The sequence below is a fragment of the Anolis sagrei genome, chromosome 4, assembly GCF_037176765.1.
Source record: "Anolis sagrei isolate rAnoSag1 chromosome 4, rAnoSag1.mat, whole genome shotgun sequence".
NCBI lineage: Eukaryota > Metazoa > Chordata > Lepidosauria > Squamata > Dactyloidae > Anolis > Anolis sagrei.
Genome location: NC_090024.1, coordinates 210,053,822 through 210,081,148, shown reverse-complemented (window position 1 = coordinate 210,081,148; position 27,327 = coordinate 210,053,822). Strand labels below are relative to the sequence as shown.

General features: G+C 41.4%; 1 protein-coding gene and 1 pseudogene across 2 annotated transcripts in view; one reads left to right on the top strand and one right to left on the bottom strand.

Annotated features, from left to right (window-relative positions):
* LOC137096863 (protein regulator of cytokinesis 1-like) overlaps positions 1-16,271 on the top strand; it is a 56,484-nt pseudogene extending 40,213 nt beyond the window's left edge.
* The window catches only part of RALY (RALY heterogeneous nuclear ribonucleoprotein), a 268,131-nt gene extending 246,232 nt beyond the window's left edge, over positions 1-21,899 (bottom strand). The window contains exon 1 of one of the 2 annotated variants that reach the window (XM_060772337.2): positions 21,711-21,899. The gene's annotated coding sequence lies outside the window, so the exon portion shown is untranslated. The remainder of the gene's footprint in view (positions 1-21,710) is intronic. The other variant, XM_060772336.2, reaches the window with a different exon arrangement.
* Positions 21,900-27,327: the final 5,428 nt, after the last annotated feature.

Sequence of the window (27,327 nt, the reverse complement as noted above, 5' to 3'; positions counted from 1 at the left end):
AGGGATGAAAGCACGGGTCTCTCCAAATGTTTTCGGGCTATCAGCTTTTGGCAGGAGCAAGAATTAATGAGACCTCTGCTCCAACAACACGGGGGGGGGGGGGAGGGGGGCATGGATTCTGTAGCATTTCCCCAAAACAGCTGAAGTCCCAAACATTTGGAGGACCAAAGTTTGGGAACCACTTCCCTAAAACATGTAGCTAGCTGATATATGTGCTAATCCAAAACTAGCTTGTTCAATTGATAGGCAGGTATTGTTGCTATTTTAGGTAAAACACATGAACAGGGAAGATGCACATTTGGGCTGGGGTATCCTCTCTATGGAATGCTCTCTCTCAAAATGTTTGCTTTATCCATTTTGGCACCGGCAATGACCTTTTATTTTCCTAGGACATTGCTTCTAGAGACGGAAAAAAAAGTTGCATTAATTCAACTTTTTAAAAACAAAACAAAAACAACTTTGTTCTGTTTGTTGTTTATGAGACTGTAGATGAAGATGTGTACATCTTTCATTTTCCTCTCTTTAGAAGGATATAGGAGTCTCTTTAGAAGGATATAGGAGAAAGGAAACAGTGTGTGTATGGCAGCTAGTAATGACATTTAATCACACCCAAAGGAAGAGAATGCACCATAGCTAATCTCTATATAAAAGTCAAAGTATGCATGTATGCATGTATTTATGTTTGTACCAAAAAGGCTCCTACATGGCTCAATGGATCTGGATCAAACATGGCACAAATACTCTTCATTACCCAACTTAAAATAATGTATGGGTTTTAGCTGTAAAATCCTCCCTCTTTTGGAGAGGGCCCCTCAAAAATTAAAGGACAGGGCAGTATAGATAGAAACAATTAGTGAATTGTAAACAAAATAAGGACAACACAGCTCTGGGGGCCAGCTAGGATATATGAAAATAAGGAATTTCATGAAGATTTAGGTTTTGGAAAGTATGTGCATCCAAACCTTGCTTTGAGGCTGGGAGACTGACCCCCCCCCCCCACCCAAAAAAAGCCAGATAAAAGAAAAAAGGAGATGGAGATAGGTTTAAGGGAAGGAAAGAAAGATGGAGGAAAGGGGACAAAAAGGGGGAGAAAGAAAGAAAAACAAGGTAAGAGGAAAGAAAGGAAAGGAAAGAAGAGGGGGAAGGTGGATTGGGGAAAAAACAAGGGAAGAAGGAAAGGAAGGAAAGTGTTTGAGGGGAAAGGAAGAACAAAATAAGAGCCACCTATAAAATGCACCCCCAGGCAATGTTGGGCATATATGATAGTGTACAATAAAGCAATGTAGGCCTGAGAATCCAAGAATGGCTACTAAAGTAGATTCTTGGATTGAACATGCTACTGCCAAAATATGCCTCTGGAAGCACCCATTGTGTATATTGTTCTGTGGACTAGATAAAAATATTGCCTTTGGAGATATCACATGACCAAGTGGAGTATATAGGCAATGGGGTGTGTGATGTTCCTAGACAGGAAAGAGAGGACTAATAGACTAAGCTTAGTTATGGTTTCATAACTGTTTCCTTTTTATTTCCAGGTTCAGTAGATTAAATGCAGAATTTCAATGATGTACAGGGTGAGAAAATGTCATCATTGTGAAATGGGTAGGAGAGCTTAGGCATTTACCAGTTGAATTCTTGAGCACTAGGGATGAAGGAAGACTTTTACATAATAAAGAGCCCCTTACAATGAATCGTTGCATCCCAATACATAGGCTAGACACCAAAGTGACTATATTATTGTGAGAAACCTCAGCCATCACTGGTTTAAAAGTTAGTTGGACTTCTGGTCTCAAAGGGTAACCTTAAGGCACATATCAAATTCTGCAATGTGATTAGAAAGTATCAACACACATATTTATTTTGTGCGCATCCCAGGTTCACCAGTTGCCATGTTTTCTTTCTACTTTGAAATGTTACTCTAGTCTGCCCATTTGTCATGCAGGCGTCATTTCAAAGAAAGGAAAGAAGTGGTTTTGATTCTGTAGTATGGTTTAGGGCAAACAGAAAAACATTCGTTCACAGGAACCCCCATGCGAAGTTGCACATTCTCAGGCTTGGTTTAACTGATTTGCTTTGCTTCATATTCTTGCAGCCTCCTGATCTTTTATATACTGCTGTCAGATCACTTTGCAGGAATTTGGGGGCAGCTAGTGGCAGGCGGGGAGGAAACATCCCCTTCCTGTACTCAGGAAGCCTTGAAGGTCTTCTGGAGGAAGGTTTGAAGCAAACAGCAGGAGTGAAAGAGCACCATAATTTATACTTAACGATGAAAACAGTCCTATCTGTGAGTACACAGAGGCTGTTCACTCAGGGAGAGAAAAGGTAATTTAAGGTACATTTTACAACATTTGCTGACAGAACAAAGAGGAAGGGCTATAAGAGATGATCAGTGTTTCAAAGTGATGTGGCAAGACACTGAAAATAAACAAGCAACTAGGACTGAGAAGAGTGATAAAGGCTGAGAGAAATGGTGTTTTCCCTCCTAAGCAAATATAACCAAGACTTTATGGATTGTGCATGTAATGCATATGGGCAGAACTTAAAACCACAATAGTTTTCTGTCTATTTCTTTGGATTATGAACCATTTTTGAATTACAGTGTTGTGGGAATCGTAGCTGATAAATGGGGCAACTGGCACTCATTTAATGATGGAAACTGACATATACGAAGGCCAAACCAGTCAATTTTACTGTCCACACTGCAGCAAGAGAAGCCCATAGGAGTGCAATTGCACTATCTCATGTAGGTTCTGTAGTAACCAGCATTTAGAAGCATATTATGTTTGATTGTTGTTCTTGTGTGCCTTCCAGTTTTATCTGATTTGTGGCAACCCTATCATGGGATTTTCCTGGCATGATTTGTTCAGAAGAGACTTGCTAATGCCCTTCTTCTTAGATTCAGAGTGTGACTTACCGAAGGTCACCCAGTAGGTTTCCATAGTTGGGGTGGGATTTGAACCCTGATCCTCAGACTCATAGTGAAACCACTATACTGCTCTGACTTTCTTATTGGTCTTGATACTGGCCATTTCATATGTATCTATCAAGACTAGCAGCCATTGATAGTTTTATCCTACATGAATGCACCTAACTCTGTTTTTAAAGCATCAAGATAGCACTTGCAATGACAAATTCCAAAATTTGACTCTGTTGCATGAAAACTACTTCCTGGTGTTTGACCTGTATCTTCCACCATTCATCTTGAATGTCCCTGCAATCCAGTAGACAGGATGCAGATAGGTCTTTCCATGGATGAAAACAAAAGCAAGGGAGAGCAAAACTTCTTCTCACTGCAACTACGATGCACCCTCAACCTGTTCCCCAGGATTGAGAAGCTTTCTAGCACTATATTGCTTCCTTACTTGCATAGTTTCAAAGTGTTTTGATTTCACCAATACAGCCTCAATTAGTTCTCTGTCATACCACCTTTTAGTTGTTTTTCCTACTCCTTCTGTCCCCCACCTCTGTTCATGACTTATGTTAATTGCTTTAAAATGAATACAAAATGTAGTCATTTTAATGCAATTAATTCAGAAGGAGGAAGTAGTCAGGAGAGAGCAGGATCCTGTCCTTCCCAATAGACTTTGGTAAAAAAACAAAAAACTTTTGTACTTTCTCCTTGCTTATCTGTTCTTCTTAACTTTGGTAATTTTGACCACAATCTGATGTTTCTTGAGCACAGCCAATGTTGCAGGTATAGGCCACGCTGAGTCCTCCTTGTGGGGAGAAGGGTGGGATATAAATATATGAAATAAATAATAAATAAATATCTGTCAATGGAGCCCTGATGGTGCAGTGGGTTAAAGTGCTGAGCTGCTGAAATTGCTGACCAAAAGGTTGCAGGTTCGAATCTGGGGAGCGGCGTGAGCTCCGGTCGTTAGCCCCAGCTTCTGCTAACCTAACAGTTCAAAAACATGCAAATGTGAGTAGATCAATGGGTACTGCTCTGGCAGGAAGTTAATGGCACTCCATGCAGTCATGCTGGCCACATGACCTTGGAGGTATCTATGGACAACACTGGCTCCTTGTCTTAGAATTGGAGATGAGTATCAACACCCAGACTCAGATATGACTGGACTTAATGTCAGGGGAAAACCTTTTACCTTATCTGTCAACAGATATCAGGGTCCAGCCAACAGAAGAGGGTCAAGGTTGCAGAAGAGGTTTGTGCCTATTCCTAGTTCCCTACAACTGCTGTAGCTTTGAGCTAGGATTGAACTGCAAGACTGCAGTGTGTGTGTGTGTGTGTGTGTGTGTGTGTGTGTGTATAATTGCATCTGAAAAGTAGGGCATTTGATGAGTATTTGTTGTGGTTACTTCTATATATCATCATCACAATTGCAGCAGTGTTATCAATACAGTTGATATCAGTACACTCAGTGTCTTTCACTTATGGGAGGAAAAACTGCAGTGTGATGAGTCAGACTGATGCTTATGGTAAGAAATTTAGGTACTATGCATAATTCTTTATATGAGCTTCTTTTCACATTCAGATTCTCTGAGTTTCTGCTTAAATATTCATTCCATCTGAAACAAGCTCAAGAAAAAGTACTTGATAGGGCTGCCAAGTCAGTACAGGTTGAAGATTCCTTATCTAAAACACCCAGGGCTAGAAATTTCTTGGATTTTGGAATGGCTATATTTGCATACATGTACATCATGAGATATCTTGGAAATGGGACCTCCCAAGTCTAAACATGAAATTAATGTTTCACATATATCTTATATGGCCCCCCTTGTGGTGCAGCGGGTTAAACCACTGAGCTGATGAACTTGCTGAGTGAAAGGTTGGTGGTTCAAATCCTGGGAGTGGGGTGAGCTCTCGCTGTTAGCCAACCTAACAGTTCGAAACATGCAATTGTGAGTACATCAATAGGTACCGCTTCTGCAGGAAGGTAATGCAGTCATACTGGCCACATAACCTTGGAGGTGCCTACGGACAACACCCACTCTTTGGCTTAGAAATGGAGATGAGCACCACCCTCCAGAGTTGGACACAACTAGACTTAATATCAGGGGAAACCTTTACCTTTACTATATATCTTATACACATATCTTGAAGGTAATTTTATACCCAATATTTTTAACATCTTTGTGCATGAAACAAATTTAGGATGCAATGAACCATAATAAAACAAAACTGTCACTATCTCAACCCTCCATGTGGATAATTTAGGATTTTTGAGTATTTTGTATTTTGGAATTGAGGATAAAGGATGCTCAATTTGTACTATCGCGAAGATTTCTGGACCAAACCCTGAGACTGAGAGATAAGCCCCTATGATGTTAGTGGAGACAGGCCCAGGTAACATCAGTAGCCATATGCTATGCATAGACCATTGCTAGACAGAATATGCCATGCAATTAAAAACATCAGGTCAAAGGAATGAGAAAGCTGTAGTTGAGCATAGATACCACTTTAACTCTTACATTCAATCTTCTTGGTTTGAAGATCAGAAAAAAAAGTTTCTTAAGATCTGGAAACTCTCAAGATTGCATGATCAAATGCCCTTCTCTGAATGCTTATAGGGCAAGTATGTAGTATTTGTCTCAATTTGGTTTTTTGTATGATATGCTACTATTGCCTCTCCAAGCCTCAAGTGATATCCATTCTGCCACTGTATCTTACAGAAAGAATTTGACAAGCTCTGGTTTAGAGTAACTTGGTGATATTATTTACACCACATTAAAAAGATTGAACACCCTCTTTTGGGATGCAAGAAAACCTTTCTTCCTATTGAAGATTAAACAAAAAAATTCACTTTTGATGTTCATGCAGTGGCAATGACTGTTCCTCGTGTGCTTTTGATGTTGTGCAGCAGAATATTAGATTCATGCAGAAACGCTTTCAATGGAATTTTTACAATTCAACGTGTCTCTTCCCTGCTCTTTGCTTTGCCTTGATACAGAGTATTAGCTGGGAGATGTACAATGCGCTGCACAGACTGATGAAAAGATGTCCTCTGATCATTTTGGAGAAGAAAAAGGACTTTATTCTCTTTACAATGTGGGCCTTGAACTTGACCAGGGGCCTTTTCACATTGTACAATTATAGTACGATGATTCCATTTTTAACTACCATAGTTCTATTCTATGGAAGCCCAGGTTTTGGGTTTAAGAAGGGCTATTTAAAAGTCTCAGACAGAGGGTTATGGGACCTTCCCAAACAACATATTCCAAGATCCCAAACTGCATGTGTGAAAATTCTTGTATTCCTAAGCAAGGCATTTAACTATTTTTGGAATTTATTAACTTTGGGCAAACTTTTTTGCCTTGGGGCCACATTGTAAGCTTGGCTGGGAGGGCTGGGCCAGGAGAGAGAGGGCCTGGGCAAACACTGGGTAGGGAGGGCCTGGGAAAGGACAGAGCCAGGAGGGGGCAGGGCAGGTCATCCCAGCATAAGGATGGGGCTGCTCATCCCATCCTTATGCTGGGAGGAAGGCAGGGCACACCGATCCTCTTTCTGATACTCTTGGCATTATGCTGGGAGGAGGGTGAGACAGACGGCATCTGAGTGTGGTCCAGAGGATTCTCTGATGCTGCATGCCTTCCTTGATCTTTGCTCCTGGAGCCGCTTGCACCGTTCTTATGGTGAGAGAAGGGGGAGACACAGGGTGGCTGAGAGCACTCCAGAGGACTCTTAGCTGCTACATGCCTTTCTCCCCCACCTTTTTGGCATAAGGACGTGACAGGCCATCGTGCCCTTATGGCAAGAGGACAGGGAAAATGAGGAGGGCCTGAGGTAAACACCCAGGGGGCTGCATCTGGCCCCCGGGCCACAGTTTGCCCATGCCTGAACTATAGTATGGCTATGTGTTATGTCAGAACACCTGTGCGATGTTTAAGGACTTGCTGCAAAGCAGGATGTAGTACAATAGTTCAATAGTTCAAACAATTGCTAACATTTATCACATTTAAATGCTACTATACTGAAGTATAAGACATAAAGGAGCACTTTAGTATTGCTATCATTTGTGTATATACCTCTTTTAGGGCTGGATTCAGGTTGACATGTTAGACATGTGGTTTTCAATAAGATTAACTAAGAGGAAAGAGAATCGGGTGGGGGGGGGAGCAGAAGGAGAGAGAAAATGTAATTGTTTTGTGCTTCAGAGCCTGAAACCTAGCAGTGTACCTGTGCACATTCACAAAATCTAAATGGCCAGAACAGTGCTTGACACACAAACAATCATGCCTTAATTAAAAAAGAAGTGTCCCATTCCTCCTCTTTCAAAGAGGGCTATCAAGTTTGTAAAGCATTATTTGGACTTCTCAAGCAAAATCTGTGATCAAATAGAATGCAGCATAATGATACTTTATTATAGGGAGGTAAGAGGAGAAAAATAAATCTAAAGATTTTTGAAGGATGTTAAAAGCATTTTTGAATGCTTGCAATTTTGTAAAGCCAGCTTTCATGATGAAATATGGGTGCCAATGGGTTCTTCCCAAAATCATGTCTTCCTCCAAATTACCTCCTCCCAGCAATCATGGGAAGAATGTAGATAGAGGGGGCATAGTTGTCATATATATCCATGTTCCCCTTCACAGACAGAATTGCTGAAATGCCTGAATCGGGCTGTATAACAATCGGGCAGTATAACAATGAATAACCAGCACCTGCTCCCAAGCACACTTCTGTGTATCAACAGGCAGATTTGAATACCTGCCTGAAGGCAGACAGTTGACTGACTATCTGCTTGAAATATCAGACATGCTGTCAAAATGGAAGATGGAACAAGCTTGTTCGTTGCTGTTCCAGAGAGTAGGACCTGAACCAAAATTACAGAAAGAGGATTGGTTCAAATAACAACAGGAAATGGAATGGGCTATCTTTGAAGGTGTTGGCTTCACTTTCAGTGGAAGTTCATAAAACGTTTGAAGTCATTGTTCAGGGGTACTTTAGCTATGGATTTATTTGACTGGCATTGGAGAGGGTGAGGCCAAGTTAGATGACCTTTGGAATAAATCTTAGTTTATAATTTTTTATTTTACCAAGACAGTAACCAATTTTGTCCCGTTGCCAATTCTTACAAATGGCAGAGCTTCCCAAGCCATTCATGGGGTTTTCAATGCCTCAAAGAAAAAGTAATTCCCACTCCAATCCCTTTTCATGTTTTCCACTGAAGATGACAAGCTAGTATCAAAACAAGTATCTTGGAAATATAAAGTGTGTATTCTGTACTGCTCATTGAGTGATCAAACAAGAGAATTATCCCCTAATTCAAATAAGCAAAACAGTTTACAGTACAACTTCAATGAGAATAAGCTGAAATAAGTTTGACTTAGAAAGAAATTCCTGGGATTTATTAACTCTGTTAACGTCACCTCAGAGAGGTTAACAGAAAAATACAAATATTTGTGACACAAAGGGTTTTGTAGAATTAAAGCTGTTTAACATCACTTTAACTACCATGGCTGAATGATATGGAATCATAGAAGCTGTAGTTTTATATGGTCTTTAACCTTCTCTGCAAAAGAGTGTGAGTGCCTCACCAAAATACAAATCCCAGCACCGAGCCATGACAGTTAAAGTAAGATCCAATTGCATTTATTCTTTTGTGTAGAGCCAACCTGAATGAATAATTGGAATATAGTTTTACGTTGCCCCCCAAATAGCTAGGTGTGGGAAGCACCAGCTCTAGGTCCGAGCCTATGCCAAGAACAAGCTATACATTCCAAGAAACAAGAAGACCACTCTTATGACCTCATCACAAAGGGCTAAATTTGGCAGTATGTGCTGGTTTAGCCCAGGTCACCCACAGAGCCTGCTAGTTCTCATTATACATTGGCACAGCTCTGTGGGTGAAAGAAGGGTGGAGCCAGTGCATGCCACCACAATGGCAACATGGAAGGTTTCCCATGTTGTCATTGGAATCCATGGGCAGAAGCTGTGTGATCCCCATGTAATCCACTGGTAGAGGAACTAGGTGATTCAGGCCATGGGGCACCAGGTTCCCCATGCTCCCCAATGAAGTGGAGCGACTCTGGTGGCCATGTGACAAGGTTGTTAGGTCTCTTCCACATTGCCCTATAACCCAGGATCTGAACACAGATTATCTTGCATTGTAGACTCATATAATCCAGTTCAAAGCAATAATCTGGGATCAGGTCCTGGGATATAGGGCAGTATAGATCCATGCTTTTGAACTTAATTACATAATTATACAGGAAGTTCTAAAACTGCAAGACTTGGCAATTTCTGGGTTGTTGTAGGTTTTATTGGGCTATATGGCCATGTTCTAGAGGCATTTTCTCCTGACGTTTCACTTGTATCTATGGCAAGCATCCTCAGAGGTAGTGAGGATGCTGGCTATAGATGCAGGTGAAATGTCAGGTGAAAATGCCTCTAGATCATGGCCATATAGCCCAAAAAAGCCTACAATAACCCAGTGATTCCGGCCATGAAAGCCTTTGACAATACTTGGCAATTTCATTGCGATTCACTGAAGCCCACCATTATTCCTGAATGTTAGCCATTGTTCTTTTGTGATTGAATGGAGAAACATCAGTTTCCTTGTAGGTGTAATTAGTGTATTTTTTAATTTGACAAGAAGCCTTTTTGCAATAGCTCTAACAGCTTTGGAAACTATTTTCAGTGGAAATGGCAATGGCGGTGCTCATTAGATCCCTATCAAGAAGGGTAGTCTTAATCAGGAACTAGATAAGCAAGCTGATAAAATCAATAAAGAAACTCTTTGCTCTTGGCAGTCTTTGAGGCTATAGCTCAGCATTAAGATGAATGGAAACTTTGACTCTATTTACCTTCTTGAACAGGCAAATTTGTTGCTGCTACCATCCTTTATTGTTATCCAGCATTTGGCAAAGGGGGAGAAGATTCAGAATAATTATATGTGAAAACTCAGACCTGTCTCATGCACATCTCAGAACTAAATACCACTTTGTTCAGCCTGAATTAGTTCCAGGTAAATGTGCATAAAACTGCAATCTTAGGTCTCCCATGGATTTTTTCAAAGTTGATATTTTACAGGCAAAAATACTCTTCAGAATAGTCAATTTGTAGCTCATCACGATTTAAGAAGTATCTCAGGGGGTGAAAACTATGCTTGGTGAGCTCTTTAAAAAGAAGAGGGGATATTGCCAGCAAAGATACACTTCATTTTTAAATATGTTTACCAACGTGCTAGTCATTGAGGTATTTGCAGTTTTTCTCACTGAGATATCCCTTTAAGAAAATGGCCTACTAGCGAGGGGTGTTTTTTACCTTACTTTTTCTGGAAAGAAATCATTGGCATGGTTCATTTTACAAAAAAAAATGTGCAAAGTGCCAGTATTTCTACAAGGTGGGTAAGAAGATTGATGTAACAAGACACTATTAAATGTAACAGAAAACACACTTTTTGCTCATTATTTTGCAAACATTTCCAAAGTTATTTTGCAAATAAATAAATAAATGGAGGAACCCATTTAAAACACTCAAAACTCCAGCAGCCCTCAGTGGCTCGATGGGTTAAACTTTTGTGCCAGCAGAACTGAAGACCGACAGGTCAGAGGTTCGAATCCGGGGAGAGCGCGGATGAGCTCCCTCTCTCAGCTCCAGCTCTCCATGAGGGGACATGAGAGAAGCCTCCCACAAGGATGGCAAAACATCAAAAACATCCAGGCATCCCCTGGGCAACGCTCTTGCAAATGGCCAATTTGCAAGATACCATTCTCATACCAGAAGCGACTTGCAGTTTCTCAAGTTGCTCCTGACACGAAAAAACAAACAAACTCATAACTCCATCTAGCAGAGAAAAGGCTAGCATTATTCAGTTCTTCAATTAGGAACAAAATAAGTGAAGTTTTGCATCTCCATATTCATCATATTTTCTATTTTAATTATTTGTGTTTTTCTGTTGATTAAGGTAAAGGTAAAGGTTGTTCCTTGACATTAAGTCTAGTCGTGTCAGACTCTGGAGGCTGGTGCTCATCTCCATTTCTAAGCCAAAGAGCTGGCGTTGTTCGTAGACACCTCCAAGGTTATGTGGCTGGCATGACTGCATGGAGATAGAGATGCTGAATTACTTTGGCCAGAGGGCTGCATTAAACCACTTTTCCTGGTCATATCTAAGTTCCTAGAAAATGCTCATTTTCACATAGAATGACTGTACAAGATGGAAGAAACCCCTGAGAAGCTGTACTGCTTCTTATGGTAACAGTGGAGAGAAGCAATTTTACCTTTTTTCTTATGACAGCGATAAGCCAACCTGACCAATTGTTTGTTCCGCTGTGTCAGGGAAGATGTGTATAGGATCAGAAACATAAAGCATTTCACTTGAGTCACATAACAAGTAGATCAAGCACTAGTCATACTACTCTGCTAGCACATATAGATCTCTAAACCCTGAAACCTTTTCCCTCCCACTTTAAACTGTCAGAGCAGAACTTCAGTGGATGAATTCTTCACTGTCATGTTATGGATTGTCTTCTACTTAGAAAACAATTGCTAATAATAAAAGCAATAAACATAGTCCATATGCTTCGGGGGGTGGGGGGGGGGTGGGGGCTAATGTAACTTTTTGCAATGTTGTATCATTCCAGATAAACTTTGAGACATGATAGTTTACTGTGTTTACTGTGTTATCCATTCCAGTTATATAATATGGATGATTCTTTTGGGATTACCTTTAGGTTTATACCAAATAACCCAACAGATCCCCTTATCATTCTCCCCAATCAACAAGTCATAAGGTAAAACTCTTTGTTCTTCCCAATGCTACATGGATGTTTTATGTACTGGAAAAAATCTTTATTGATCTGGGTATTTCATATGAATCCTGTCTGTGTATACTCTGTCCCATTGAGTTCAGTTGAATTCAATTGAGTTCAATCTTTACTACACTGGTATAGGATTGTAAATGTAACCTAGGCAAATTCTAAGGAGCTTTGCTGTTGTTTTTGGCTCTGTTCTTGCATTTTACTTTACAGAGCTTATGCCGCACCCTGCCATGAATTGCAAATAGATGTTAAAAGGAGGTATAAATAGTTTAATTAGCATCTATATTAATATATACAATTATCTGAAAGCCAAAGCAATTTACTGAATCTCACCCCCATGCATATAAAGAGTTTCCTAATGCCATATGATATGCGTAGATATGCTGGCATTGTGCCTTTACTTGTGGCCCCGTCAAGACTGAGCCAAGGTGCCCAAGGAAGCTGGCAGCACCTTCCCTACCAAACAGATGAATTATTTTGCACTTGAGAGAAAATCCCAAATACACTGCTATCTTTTTAAAGAAGTGGTTCACCACATTTGATCCTCCAAGTGTTTTGGACTTCAGCACCCACAATTCTTAATGGCTGGTAAGTTGGCTGAGATGGCTGGTAAGTTGGCAGAGATACCAAAAAATCCAACAGATCCCCTTATCATTCTCCCCAATCAACAAGTCATAAGGTAAAAACCTGGATGACCAAAGGTTGGGAACCACTGTTCTAGAGCAATAATAAGATTTCATGAATAAAAATGAAGAATCTCAATCTATTGCCATTTCTTAAGATACAATATGTCCATAGCTGCTTTGTTTGGCCAGCAAAAGCAGGTAGACATTCTTATGTAGTTAGTTCAATGGATTTTTCATCCTAAGAGTTAGAACATTCAACAGTTAGAAGCACAGCTTACAATAAGCTTATTTTATACATTAGAACCTCAACTATCAAATGCCTGATAGGAGTTTAGCATCTCTTCTGAATGGTATTTTACAGAGGAGAAAGCAGTTGCACCATCCTAGTTCATCCCATGATGGCTGCCACATCATGTGACAGACCACAGAGCTTCTATTATTGCTGAATTTCAAATAGAACCTTTCATTGCAGGCTACTGAAGCATTGATGTATGAGTTATGGATTGATGGGAAACTTCATGGTGAAGTCTCTCTACCTGTGAACCAGGTCTTCTTCAATTCAATATTAAATAGAATTAAACTGCAGGCAGTCCCTGAGTAACAAACATCAGACCTACATCTAATTCCTAGTTACAGACAGGGGTCAGACAACAGGAAGTGGGAGAAAATCTACTCATAAAAAGGAAAATTCACTCCTGGAAGAATTATCATGGGACAAGATGTCTCCACTGAAACTTTTTCACCAATCCTTGTTTCCACAACAGCCCAAAATGTTCAAACTCCAATTGTCACAGGGACAGAAAGTGAGATGAAATCTTCTGAACAGGGACACAGACAGCAAAACAAACGTTATGGAGAGCCAACCCTTTCCTATGCCATCCCAAGTTGTGGGTCCCCAGGTGTTTTGGCCTACAACTCCCCAAAATCCTAGCCAGTTTACCAGCAATTAGGATTTCTGGGAGTCTAAGGCCAAAACATCTGAAGGACCTACAGGTTGTGAACCACTGCTCTAGAATGCTATGTCATTGTCCCTTCTTGTTGTGGAATCTGAGCTGTTAGGTTCAACAATAACCAATAATTCCACCAAAATATAGCAGAGTACCAGAAAATAAGTTCATAACCAGCAGAAACTTACATGTTGTGAGCAGGAATAGCCTTTATCTTTTTAGAATGGCTAAGGATTACAGAGTCAATCTTAGGTTTCAAATATTTATTAAAGTAAAAGAAATACATTGTGGATAGTCTTGGAGCTCACTAACTTAACTGTAACTACATATTCTAAAAGAGACAAAAGGTAAAAATGTCCATGCTGCTACATTTCACCTTTCAAAGAGGCAAAATGCAACCCCACAGGGAGACGAAAAGACAAAGAAAGAAAGACCAGACCTGAAAGGAAGAATCACCCAGGGGCTATTGAAAACTTAAAAGGAATTTCCCTCACAGAATTCAATTGCTATGGCACCAAAAGGGGAGGGAATAGCAGGTAGCACTGTCTCTAGCCTAGCTACTTTTTGTGGACTAGGAACTTGACTGAGAAGCAGGGGTGAACCAAACATTTCTTAGACTTCTGAACTACAACTACTTTGGTCTGCTATATTGTAAAAGTGGTCAGAACGTCTGTATGTACTTGTGTATAAGTCAATTTCATGTATTAGTTGAAGGCAGATTTGAAGCCAAAATTATTGATTTTGAGGTGACCCATGGATAAATCCAAGGTCATTCCACAAAGAATGATCCAGTGTTGCCTCAGGGAACCAGTAGTCCATATGTGCTGCCACCATTTTTCCACCCAGATATTCCAAAAGCCCAGAAGCAGCATTGTGGTGAAGAAAGTAAAGGGGGTTCATGCTTCTTTTGGGTTTTCCCAGGACAGACTTTTGCCTTTCTGCCCAGAGATGTGGGTGATTTCCTTTTAAATAAAAAGAGTCAAGGTACAGTATTTACACTGACTCCCAAAAACCTGGTCATGGGTAATTTTCCACTAAAATGTCTAGAAATACGTGAGTATATATAGTAAGTGTCCTCAAGAGATTCAGCTGGTGGAAACATGACATACCTATTAAAATATACCTCAGAGTTCAGGTCTTTGATATTCCAATTTACATTAACTTTTAAGTATTAAAGGAGTGAAGGAAAGAAAATACATAGGGCAAACTTTTTCAAACCCAAAAGCAATGTGTTCTTATGCAACAGAAAGATCAACTTAATCATAGATGACAACTTCTGAAAACCTTTGCTTTGAATTCATCCCTAGCATTTTTCTAGGCCAGCCTGAAAACAAGAGCCTTGTCTTCTTAAAAAGCAATAGCCGCAGGCAAAAAAATAAAAAAATAAATGACATATCTCAGGTTTGGGATAATGCCTTTCAGTATTTCTCTAAAACCTTTTTTCTACATTTTTTTCCAGATCCAGATTATCCAGATCAGCATGAATTCTACAGATTAACCTACTCAGTAAATATAGAAATGAAAAGTGTAGGTTTTGGATTACATTTTAACTACCTCATTATAACTTTATGAGTTAGAGGACAGAAGTTTGGGAGCCCAGCGGAGGAGCGAAGTCCTGGTGGACAAAGCAGTGGCCTGTTTGAGTTAGGCCCTGAAGCACATACACAACATTTGGGAGGACATTGACCTCCCTGAGCACCAGTGCTGGAGTGCTCTCAAGTGGTCCAGAAGCACAACAAGAACCTCCTAGAGAGGATGGTGGAAAAGGAGAGAAACTGAAGTAACGGCTGCTTTAGAACATCACCATCTCCCTCAAGGAGCAGGCCACCCTTTGCAAGGAGCTGTATGTAGAAGTAGAACGTGGAGGCCACCATCCTGCAGCAGGGTGCATCTGGGTGGTAGTGATGCAGAAGCAGCAGCAGGAGCAGAAGGCCCTGCAGGACCAGGACCTCTGTGACTTGCTCTGTATTGAGCCCTTTGCTTCCACCAAGGAGCTGGAGGCCATGCCCAGCCTGGCCCAGAACCACCTGGCAGTGCTCTTGGCCAAAAAGAAGCACCACTGGGCCAAGTTCCTGGAGGCAAAGCGGCAGATCATGCTCTACATGGAAGAGTTGGAGCAGAGTCCTGAGATGAGCTCTGAGCAGGATGTGGTCTGCAATGACGAGGAGGCCTTCTGCATCTCCACTGAGAACATGGCTGCCTTCACGGAGCTCCTGAAGTCAAGACAACCCTGAAGGAAGTGCTGTGTGATCTGCGCTCCAGGGTCCTGCTGCTCTGGAATCACCTGCAGGTCCTCGTGGAGGAAGGGGAGGCCTTCGCTTCACCCATGGTGGGGTCCAGGTCCAAGATCTTGAATGTGCTGGAGGAAAACTGCTTGGAGAAGCTCAAGCATCTCAACATCCCAAAAGCAGTTGAGGCCATTTGGGGGGAGCTAGCCAGCTACTTGGAGAAGTGTTTCTATAGTGAGAAGCAGAAGCACTCCTTCAGCTCCTACTTCTGGGTAGACTTTACTGAGGAGTTACTGCAACAGTACAAGGTGGAAATCTTCCAGGTGAAGCAGCATTATGAGGCCCACTGGGAACTGTTGGAAGGCATCCACAAGTGGGAAAAGAGCTGGTGCTACTTTCACTACTGTAAGACATCAGACCCCAGCCACTTCAGGAGCCACGGGGCCAACCTTCTGCAGGAAGAGAAGCTGTGGGTGAAGCTGCAGAAGACCCACTGCAAGTTTCAAGTAGAGCTGCAGGACTGGGCGAAGCACCAGGGGCCCTTCCTGGTGTAGGAGCAAACATTCCTGTAGCGCATGGCCCAGCATTTGCACCTCTACCACCTGGAAGAGGAGTGTGAGTGGCAAGAATGTCTGAACGCTGCTGCTCCAAAGCACAGCTGCATCATACACTGGGCCCTCAGAGTATCAGTCTTCAATCCCAAGAGGGTGGTAGCATCGTGGCCTCCATTTTCCAGAAAGAAGGCCACCTAGATGCATGCCCCCTCACCTGGCAACCCTTCCCCCACCACCACCACAACAGATGCCTGGAGGACAACAAAAAGAACATTCCCCAGCCCCCTCACCTGGCAAGCCTTCCCCCACCACCACTACCACAGATGCCTGGAGGACAACAAAGATAACATTCCCCAGCTGAACAGGCTGGTATTGAGCAGTGAGTGCTTCCCTGTGGCCTTCCTCCAGCACATCAATAGAAAATATTATGTTGCTGGCACCAATTTTGAGTTTGTGCATGGAGTTTCAATATCTGAGCTGGGCTCCTGCATCTTTCACAGCTACAAATTAGCTGAAGGGGACATTTAACTGTTGTTTTAGTGGAATGAAATGACCATGACCTTTAAAGAGAAATAAAGTTAAAAAATGGGGGGCGGGCGGCAATGTACATTTATTTTTGTATTCATTGCTATCTCCGAAAGTATTTTCTCTGCCTTCCTGGGTGTCCATTTTTTAACACACTGAACCATGTTTAATACAATCATTTGATTTCGGTAGAAGGTCCTTCACTTGAATCTTTTAGGACTGTTTCTTACATTATGCATTGAGGTTAGAAGAAAATCGTTTCTTAACCTAAAACACTTTTGCCTATAATTTTTTTTTATAAATTTAGAAAACATTCACTATGGCAATATATGCGAGTACTATGTCTACACAGCTCATTATTTCAGACTTCACTCTGCCTTTGCTTTCAGTGTTCAATGCCAACCTACATCTCTTTGCTAGTTCATTTCATCTTTTTAATATTATATTGGTATATAATCCTATGTACTATATATATTATATACTATATATCTCATAAATATATGATATTATATTGTTGCCAAGCTCCTCAAATTATTTTTATGAATATTCTGCAAAACTTACTCAATTGTGTGCTTAACGAAGTAGAAAAAATGCTCTTCAGATTCTCTGTTTTAGAAGAAGCTCATGCATACTTGAGTTTCTTAGGCAAGGAAAACAGAGTAGACTTCATCAAAGTAATGAGTATCCAAGGACAATTGGATTTGCAGTCCAACAATATTGTAAGAGCCCTATGGTCTAGGCTCTACTGACCAAGATTTTGAGCTGAACAAACAATCATTCAGACCTTGCTTTTGCTATTAACTGACGAAGCCATGACATTAATGAAATGAAGTCTATCCTTCCTGACACACGTGTTCTCAGCCACAAACCTTCACAGCAGTAAGTACCAATACAAGATAAAACATCCTTCCAAAATCATGGTTATCTGCTTTTTCAGCAGAAGCAAGCAATCCTTATGAGACTCACTTTCTTTGTTTTGCTTTTCCCTTGAAATCCATCTACAACTTTATCTTGACAGTCAGAGCCAGCATACTTTCTCCACTGGTATTCTACTAGGCAGCTGAAGAATATTAGTCTAAGGTATATGTGCTTTTCAAAGAGATGCCTTGCATTCTTGCCAAACCCATTTATTTCTTCAACCAAAAACATCTGTAAATATGAATAATACCAGTGAGAAGCCACTATTGAGAGGGGTGGCTTTTAAAAGACTGCAAAGAGCTCTATACTTGCTCCATCATTTGATGCTGCGTTCTTTCTCTTTGGGCCAACCAATTGGACCTGTGCAGCTGAATGACTTGCAACTGGGCAGGGAGAGTTAAGTTCTGCTCTTCCTCCTGAAGAGACTCATTCTACCTATATTCATCTGTATCTCTCCCTGGAGTGTCTTGCTCTTGCTCAGCAGTACCGATCTCTGTTGTGTCAGGCTGTGTAAGCCCCTCTGGGCCCAGATTCTGCTGTTGGGAGGAAATCATCTTGCCCCATGGTCCTGACACTTTTTGGGGTGAGTTTTCTTCTGTGTTTTTAAAAAATAAATAAAATAGCAACAAAAACAAAACCCAGCCCATTTTTGTACAAGCACTTCTCTAGTCATAGCCAACATGATCTCAACAAATTTACTATGACTGAAATCCCTTTGATTCACTAGAATTGTTAGGCATATACTTGCCTCTTCCCCCATTAAAATGAATGTGGTTCTGGGTGCTGAGCTTTGAGTGGGCTGGCTATTTCATTGGCTCCGAAGCTCTTTGAAAAAAGAAAGAAGCCCACAGTATAAGAAACTTTAAAAAAGCAGCAGGTGTGATTAATCAGAAAAAAACCAAATGGAAAATAATGGCAAGAGTGCATTTAAATCAGGAAGCTGCCACTCCATAGCATTATGATTTAGCTCAACAAAACAACCAGTTGAATTAAAAAGTAGGGATTGTTTCACTAAAATAGCATGCACATGGGCATGTGAATCCATAAGCCTGGCACTCAAGGCTAATCACTATGCCATGGTTGACTTCCCTAGAAGTAGATGTACAAACACATCTGACTTTCACAGCTTATCTAGTTCTATCATGTCCAAGACATCCTGCATTGTTCACCATATGACCTTCTTCCTGGATGTTCTTAGCACTTCAATAAGATTTCAGATGGCACGCCAATTCAAAGGAAGTGCTTTATGAAACATAATGTTTTGGAAACACAGATTTTCAAATGGAAACTGTATTATACCCTTTCAAGGACAAGTCCCTGTAGAAATTGAGCTCCTGCCAAGACGGGGCATGTCAAGAACGGAATGGCAATCACATTATTGTTCATATCTGTAAGACGTAGCAGTTCTCTGCTTTCTTATATAGCTGAAAAATATGACAAATCCTAAATGTCTGCTCATTTTGGTGTATTATGGAGAAACTGGAATGACTGAGAAATCCACATTAACGTTTTTACTCAGCTGCAAAACGCAGTTCATGCTTCAGGGCAAGTCACCATCTCTCAGCCTGATCTACTTCCTAAGAATGGGAGACTGAAATTAGCAATAGCTCCTTGACAGAAGGGTGAAGTAAACTAAGAGGTAAACAATGGGTGGATCTTTAAGAAGAGCACAATAGAACTCAGTTTCACTGGCACTAAGTCAGTACATTTTGCCATTGAATTTTGTATCACTTACATGTATCACTGTTATTATTTTCATTCAATGGACTTGAATGCGTGGGTGTATACAATTTACACACTGCTGAGCAGCAAGATGCAATTCCCATATTGCAAGACCAGCACAGCAACTACTACAATCTTTGATTTAGATGCAAGATAGCAAGGTTCAGATCTCAGTTCATTGCACAGCCCTGGGCAAGTCACTAACTCTTGACTGAACCATCTCAAAACCTAGCCAAGATTCTCAGGAGGATTTGAGGACACAAAGCATAGTAAGGTTTTTGTGTCCTTTAAAGATAGTCTCAAAGGTTATGGGAGGAACCACAGACCGATGGCAGAACAGAAGTCATGCTTTCAGAAAATCTTGGTTATAGTCCCTGGCATCTTCAGTTAAAAAATCTTAGCAGGCAAGACTTCTGGAAACAATATGGGTAGCTTCCTATGTCAAAGCACATGTTAAAGTTTACTTCCTACAGGATTGAAGACTACAGCCGTCAATGCTGTATTCTTATAAATACTGCTTAAAGTAACCCAGGGAGGAGTCCATCTAGAGTAGGCATGAGCAAACTTCAGCCCTCTTGGCTGTTAGGAATTGTAGGAGTTGAAGTCCAAAGCACCTGGAAGGCCAAAGTTTGCCCATGCCTACAGGCTACTCTGGTAATACTGGTGCAAAATTAACTTCAATCTAATAAAATGTTAGCCACGCGCTGCATGGCTATCAGCCTTCTCCCAGTAGGCTTAAATCAAGGAAAAGCTTCATGAGAACCACCATTCCTCTTAATGTTTCCCCAGCATCAGCAGGAGTATCTCTCTGGGCAGCTAAACCAGGAAATCCCAATTGGATGGCCCCTCCATGGGGGTCTGACTGCAGGGGCAAACTAAGAATGGGCAACTTGGAAGTCCCTGAACCCACTCCACTCAGAATTGGACTGGGTAGATCAAAAAACAACCTAGCAAAATGGCACTACCTAAAAGAATCCTCCACCTTGAGTGACTGTGGAGCAGAACAGACAACTCCACACCTGTATGCTTGTCCACAACGCCCTGCCTCATGTAAAGAGGAATATTTGTTTAAAGCTACAGACAATGCAGTTGCTGTTGCCCATTTTTGGTCAAAACATGTTTAGCCACTTGTGCTTCTTCTATTTTTTTCAAGCTTTATACTAATTTATGCAATGCTTTTGATGTGAAATAAATGTCATTCCACATCTACTTTTGAATTTTATTTTTTTTTGTCATAAGTTTCCCAATATATTAAAAGAAAGAAAATATACTGACAAGTATCAGTTTATGCTAATTTATGCTATGCTTTTGATGCAAAATAAATGTGTCATTCCACATCTACTTTTGAATTTTAATTTTTTTTGTTATAAGCTTCCCAATATATTAAAAGAAGGAAAATATACTGACAAGTATCAGTTTTATGTTTTTGATGCAAAATAAATAAAATAAATAACAAAATGTTGTGAGATTTTTTAAAAATTTGCATGAGGCCAATTTCATGGCACGTCAACAAGGCCCATTCCTCAATTGCTTCCACCAATCCATCAGATAGACATCATCGATAGAAGAACAAGTCATAACTCCATACAGAAACCACCACACCTGCACTGAAAGTGCTCTAGTGCCGACATCAACACATATGAAGTTGTTGATTTTATTCATTTTGGTGTTCCTCTTATGCAGGAGGATGTTTGCAATACACTTTTGGCTTCCTGGAGACTCAAAGTGTGTGTGTGTGGGGAAGGATCCCGCTCCCCGGCCATCCTACTTCCCACCTCTTGGCACACACAGCACTTCTGGGCTCTTTGCCGCTTCCAGACTCAGGGCAAAACATATTTGAAATCCACTTTGCAAGGGACCATTACAAAAGAAAGTGAAAGATTTCCATTCTGTCAGTGGTGTCTTTCCAATTTCCTTTCTTAAAAAATGGCAAGAAATTGCGATATATTTCAGCAGGCACAAGAACCAAAGACTTTGTCATAGCAAAGAGGAGAAACATTTGAAAGTTCAAAGACAAAAGAAAAGGCATACAGAGCAGTCCAACATCCCAAGAAGAAAAAACAAAAAAAGGGGGATTATAAGACAAGTGTGTGTATATAGGGGGGGGGGGGGGGGTTGATAAGACAAGCTTGCAAAAAACAGAGCTCTATGGGGCTGAAAGGAAAACACAGAAGGGGGAGAAGCACAGGGAGGAAAAAATAGTGGAAAGTAGGGGAAGAAGAGCCCAAAAAGAGAGAGGACCAAATGAGTTACACCTCACATTTCAAATATATCAAACAGACAAGCAAGAAAGAAAAAAACTGTTTTCTTTTAAAAGGGCCATACATCATCATCAACAACAACAAAAAAGTGAATTCCGGATTATAATCTTTTGTCGGGGTTGGTAAAAGAATAATAAAGGGGGGAAAAACAACTGGGGAAAGGAAGAAAGAGGAGGAAAAGAAGAAGAAAGGGAGGAAAAAAAATACTCACCAAGCAAGAAAATTGCCAGAAGGAAAAATGTCAAAGAAGAAGTGAGTGAGAGGCAAGGAAGGAGGAAAGAGTGAGAGAGCCACCCACAGAGTTAGAGCCCAGGCGCTGAAGCCCCCGCGGGCTCCCCAAAGCAGAGCTGCCCGCCAACTCCACCGAGCCGCGAACGCAACTGGAGGAGCCGCGTCCAGGAGCCCAGAGCCCTTCTTCCGAACATACCATTCTGTCAAAGAAAAAAGGGGGAGGGGAGCGAGGAAAGGCTTGCTCTACATCGCTCCCGGGCCGGAAAAAGGACCACAAGGCAACCGCTGAGAAGCGAAGGGGGTTGAACTCCAAAGGGGAAAGCTCTACCCGACAAGGCTGGGGTGGAAGCTTCTTGGAAAGGTTTTCCTATCCCTCCCCCTCTGGTGAGTTTGGAACAGTCCACTCACTGGGAGGAGGGACCGAGGAGAGACCGAGGAGAGGGAGGATTAATTCTAATCGTGGCTTGGCTCTTAGCACGGACACCCGAGCCCTGAAACTCCCGCGTGCATTGGGAGCAATTGGCGGCATCCTCTTTTGTGGGTAAATGGGACTTGGTTTCAACGGGGGGACCAAGGAAGCAGGAGGAAGCAGGAGGGGCCGCTCGTAAAGGAGGAAGCGGTCCCTGCGCCTCTCGGCTCGCCAGCGTTTGTAAACAAACAGCTTGACAGCAAATATAGGCATTTTGGGAAGAGGTGGAAGGACTGATCTTAGAGCGATCGACTTAATGGACAGGGTTACTGGCTTTTTGGAATGGTGCTGATTCTGTGATGATGCTGATGCCATCATTCTACCATTCTCCTCATTTTTTGAGACGTCTTGTGGCGTGGATATGCGTACGACCGCCTAGCTAAGCTCCTCACTCAAAGGAATACATGGAGTCAGTAGGATGGGGAAGTTTCCCTACCAAAACTTTCCACCCGCCCCCTAAAGCCCAGCCTTAGGTGTGTTGTTTATTCGTTCAGTCGCTTCTCATTCTTCATGACCTCTTGGCCAGCCTACGCCAGAGCTCCCTGTCGGCCGTGGCCACCCCCAGCTCCTTCAAAATTAAGCCAGGATGCCATCCATCCATCTTTCAACTGTATTATAAGTTCAGTGTAAACCAGGCATGAACAAACTTCAGCCCTCCAGATGTTTTGGACGTCAACTTCCACAATTCCTACCAGCCTGTTGGCTGTTAGGAATTGTGGCATTTGAAATCCAAAACACCTGGAGGGCTGACATTTGCCCATGCCTGGTGTAAACTCACGTAATGTAGATTAGTCTGCATTGAACTGGATTATATAAATCAGCATGGCTGAATAATCCAGTTCAATGCAGTTAATCCGCATTCTGAAAATGTGTTATATGGTAGAATCAATGTGGACTTAGTCTACTTCTTCAAACAAACTAGTTTAACTTTGGTGAAGATGTAAGAAGGCAGTAGTACAAGGAGTGTGATCCATTCATCCAGTGTTTGATCAACTGCAACAAAATAAAGTGCAGTCCTATGCAATGGAGACTAAGGCAAGCTTAAATTTATGGAAATCAAAGGTGTTGCTATAAGAATGTCTAATTCTATATAGGATCAGTGCCTTCAACAGGCCTGGGATCAGGTAATCCAGTTCCTTCATCAAAAAAGTACTGTGATTGGACAGTGCACTGCTGCCCAAGAACCTTCAATGGCATTTCATAACTGCAGTGATGGTTGGTGCCTTTCACATTAGCTAGGGAGTGTTGCCAGTCTGGATTTTGGTCTGGACAAGTGGTTCCCAGCCTTTTTTTGAACAGGGATCACTTGGCCAGGGACCACTCTTTAGATTCGGTTTTGGTATTTGGGGTGCTGATTCAGAAAATTGCATTGGATAGACCACATCAGCTCTATTTTCTGATACAGAACAAATGCCATCCAGTAGTTGCCATCTGTTCACCCACAGAAAGCCATATTTAATAATCTAGAGCTGATGTGGTAGTAGTAATCTTTCATGGGTTGTCAGCCTCTCCCCTCCTGACATCTCTGTTGCCTTGAGACTTTAAGAAAGTTTCACGAGACCAGTCTCTCTCGTTGCTCCATGGTTTTGAGTTAACAGTGTAGTAATGGTGAGGCCATGGACCATATTTGTGTTCTTGCAGACCACTGGTAGTCCACAGACCACAGGTTGGGAACCACTGGTCTGGACTTTAAGGGAACCATCTGAGGTGCTTGACCTATTCTGACTTATTAAAAAGTCAAATTAAATCTTGGGGTCAATTGAACTGCTTCAGTCTAACAACTATCAGTGAAGCAGTTCAGAGTAACTGTGTCAGTCTAACTTCAGCGAGCAAATTAGGTAGATATATGCAGACATCCAGTATCAATAGTGAAATTCTTTCTCCAGCAGTGGAATATAGTGGCAGTCATAAAGCATGGGCAGATTACATGATGCCAACTAGTACGAGTGAGCAGAATTTCCCTCCAGCAGTTTTCAGTAAATGGGTTCTAGGACTTCTGGGAAGCTATTTAGGTGTTGTTGTTTGCCACTGCATCAGCTTTGGCTTGTGATGACATGATGGAGAGACCTCCAAGAGCCCTGGTCATTAATAGCCCTGCTTAGGTTTTGCAAACTCAGTCTTTCGCTTCCTTGATTAAATCAAACCAACTTTTTCTACAGCTTCCAACTTTCCCAAACATCATTTCCCCTATCAATGTGGTGTCATTTCATGATATGTCGAAAGTATGGTAGACTCAGTTCAATCATTTTGGCTTCATTTGCTTGGCTCTTGGATCCATTTATTTTTGGCAGCCCATGGTATCCACAGAACTCTCTTCCAGCACCACATTTCAGCTCAGATTACTAGAAGAAATTAGTAGATGAAAAGAAGTTAATAAAATAAAGGCAAATAGATGTGTTGCTTGGATTGATTGGATGGTCAAATAATAAACTGAGAAAACCAGCTTAGTGTATTTATTCATTTGCTTAAAGCATTTATGCCTCACTGGAAAGCCTGCCAGAGCAGCTTGCAAGTCATCAGAAGGACCAAAAATTTCTTTCTCACACACTTACTGTTGAAACGAGCATAAAAAAGAAAAATAAGAACAGGTGGATAAAAACAGCAAAATATGTGTCTGGGTTCTTGATGCTATCTAATTCTTCTACTAGGAAACAACTATAGTAAAAAAAAAAAAGGTTTACAGTTCAAAAACAGGACTTAGTGGACCTCCAAATATCTTAGTAATGTGGCCTTCCCCAAAATGGCAGTGATGCAGCTTGAAGGTGTTGGTTTTACAGGGTAAGTTGGAATGCTTCTTATTGCTGTCACTGCAAGTATGTGTCTGTTCTGTACCGTTACAGCAATTTGATGCCACTTTAACTGTAACTGTCCTATGGATCCTGAGCTTTGTTGTTGAGTGGGGAACTTAGCATCCAGTGCTACAGCATTCCCCTGAATTATGCCTACCCTGAATTATAACTAAGGTTATGGAGTTATAGAAACTGGAAAGTTACCACATTGCTACAGCACAGTTCTTGCATGCTGCAGATAACAGGCACTGTCTTCATAGACCTGCCAGCAGCTTATGATACTGTAAACCATCACCTCCTCCTGAGGAAAAAATATAATATCACAAAAGGTTGCCACTTTACCTGCTTCATAGGAAATCTGCTACAAAACAGGAGCTCTTTTTGTCGAGTTCTAGGGTCAGAGAAGCAGATGGCAAAAACAAAAGAATGGCCTGTCTCAGGGGAGCGTGCTTACACCATCAGTGTTGAACATCTACACAAATGATTGGCCACTGCCAGAAGGGACAGAGTTTCATCTATGTTGACGATCGTGCTATCACCGCTCAAGCAGGAAACTTTGAAATAGTCTGAAGCTTTAGGTGCTCTTACTGCCTATTACAGGGTAAACCAGCTGATTCTTAATCCATCTAAAATGCAGACATGTGCTATTCACCTTAAGAACAGACAAGCATCTTGAGCTCTGAGAATTACCTGGGAAAAATCCCACTGGAGCATTGAAGCACACCAAAATACCTGGGAGTCACTCTGGACTGTGCTCTGACCTCCAAGAAGCACTGCTTGAATATCAAGCAAAAAGTGGGTGCTAGAAGCAATATCATATGAAAGCTAACTGGCTGACTGGCACAACCTGTGGATCATGAGATACAGTGAAGACATCTGCCCTTCCACTTTGCTACTCTGCTGCTGAGTACACATGCCAAGTATGGAATACATCTCACCAGGTTAAAACAATGGATGTAGCTCTTAATGAGACATACCACATTATCACAGGATGCCTATGCCCAACACCACTGGAGAAATTATACTGTTTAGCTGGTATTGCACCATCTGTCATCCGTTGGGAAGTAGCAGCCAATAATGAAAAGACCAAGGCATTGACATCTCCAGCCCATCCTCTGTTCAGATATCAGTCAGCATGCCAATGACTTAAATGAAGAAACAGCTTCCTAAGATCTACAGAGATACTAGCAGGAACACCTCAGCAAGCAAGAGTCCAAAAGTGACAGGATAAAAACCTGGAACTTCAATCAGTGACTGAGACACATAGTAGACTGGGCAACTTGGAAGGTGCTGAACAGACTGTGCTCTGGCACCACAATATGCAGAGCCAACCTTAAGAACTGGGGCTACAAAGTACAGTCTGCAACATGTGAGTGTGGAGAAGAGCAAACCAAGACCACCTACTACATTGTAGCCTGAGCCCTGCCACATGCACAATGGAGGACCTTCTTACAATGACACCAGAGGCACTCCAAGAGGCCAGCTTCTGGTCAAAGGAAATTTAGCATAATGTCAAGTTTTTAACTTTGTGTTTTTTAATACATTATAACTGTATTCTCCATTTGCTTCTGACACAATAAATAAAAGTACAATTCTTAAAACTCTTGGGCTCTATGAATGAGGGATGAGTAGCACACTTTCAAAATGCAATCTGTTTCTTCCTTTTCCTCACATGAAAGGGTTTTTACAGAATATCTATCAGTGGCAGCTGATGGTGTATTGAATCTAATCCAGATTTTGGGTGGCTTTGAAGGAACTATCCATGGTGCTAAATCCAGTTTGAAAGCTATGGTTCAGCACCTTGGACAATTCCTTTAAAGTCTTTGCTAAAGCCTGGAGTGGGTTCATAGTTCAATTGCTGTGGGAGATACCAGCTGCTACTACCTGGAACAGTAGCCAAGAATATGAGATGGAAATCTATACAAATTAATCTGAGGAAAGAGTTCAGTTCTTTAATGGGATCTTTTCATCTAATTCATAAAGGTGGCTCAGGAAGAACGACAATTCTCGAGATTCTGTAAGACTTTAAGAAAGGTGGTTTCATAGACCAATACATCTCCCATTTATTACTTCTAGGGAACAGGTAAGGCCAGATAGAAACACTGGACTTTGTAACATGAACCAACTAGTCCACTATGGTTTCATTATCATTTCATTATCATTTAGGAATATGAACAAATGGACAATGAGACTGGATCTTGCACTATTTTTTAAATCATATTTTTACACCTTGCCTTCCTGCACTACTGCAGTTCATCCTCACTGCACCGTTCCCTATTTTGGACTCGTGGCAGCTTTGAAGTTAAAACAAATATAGCCAAAAGTGCATTGCCTTTACA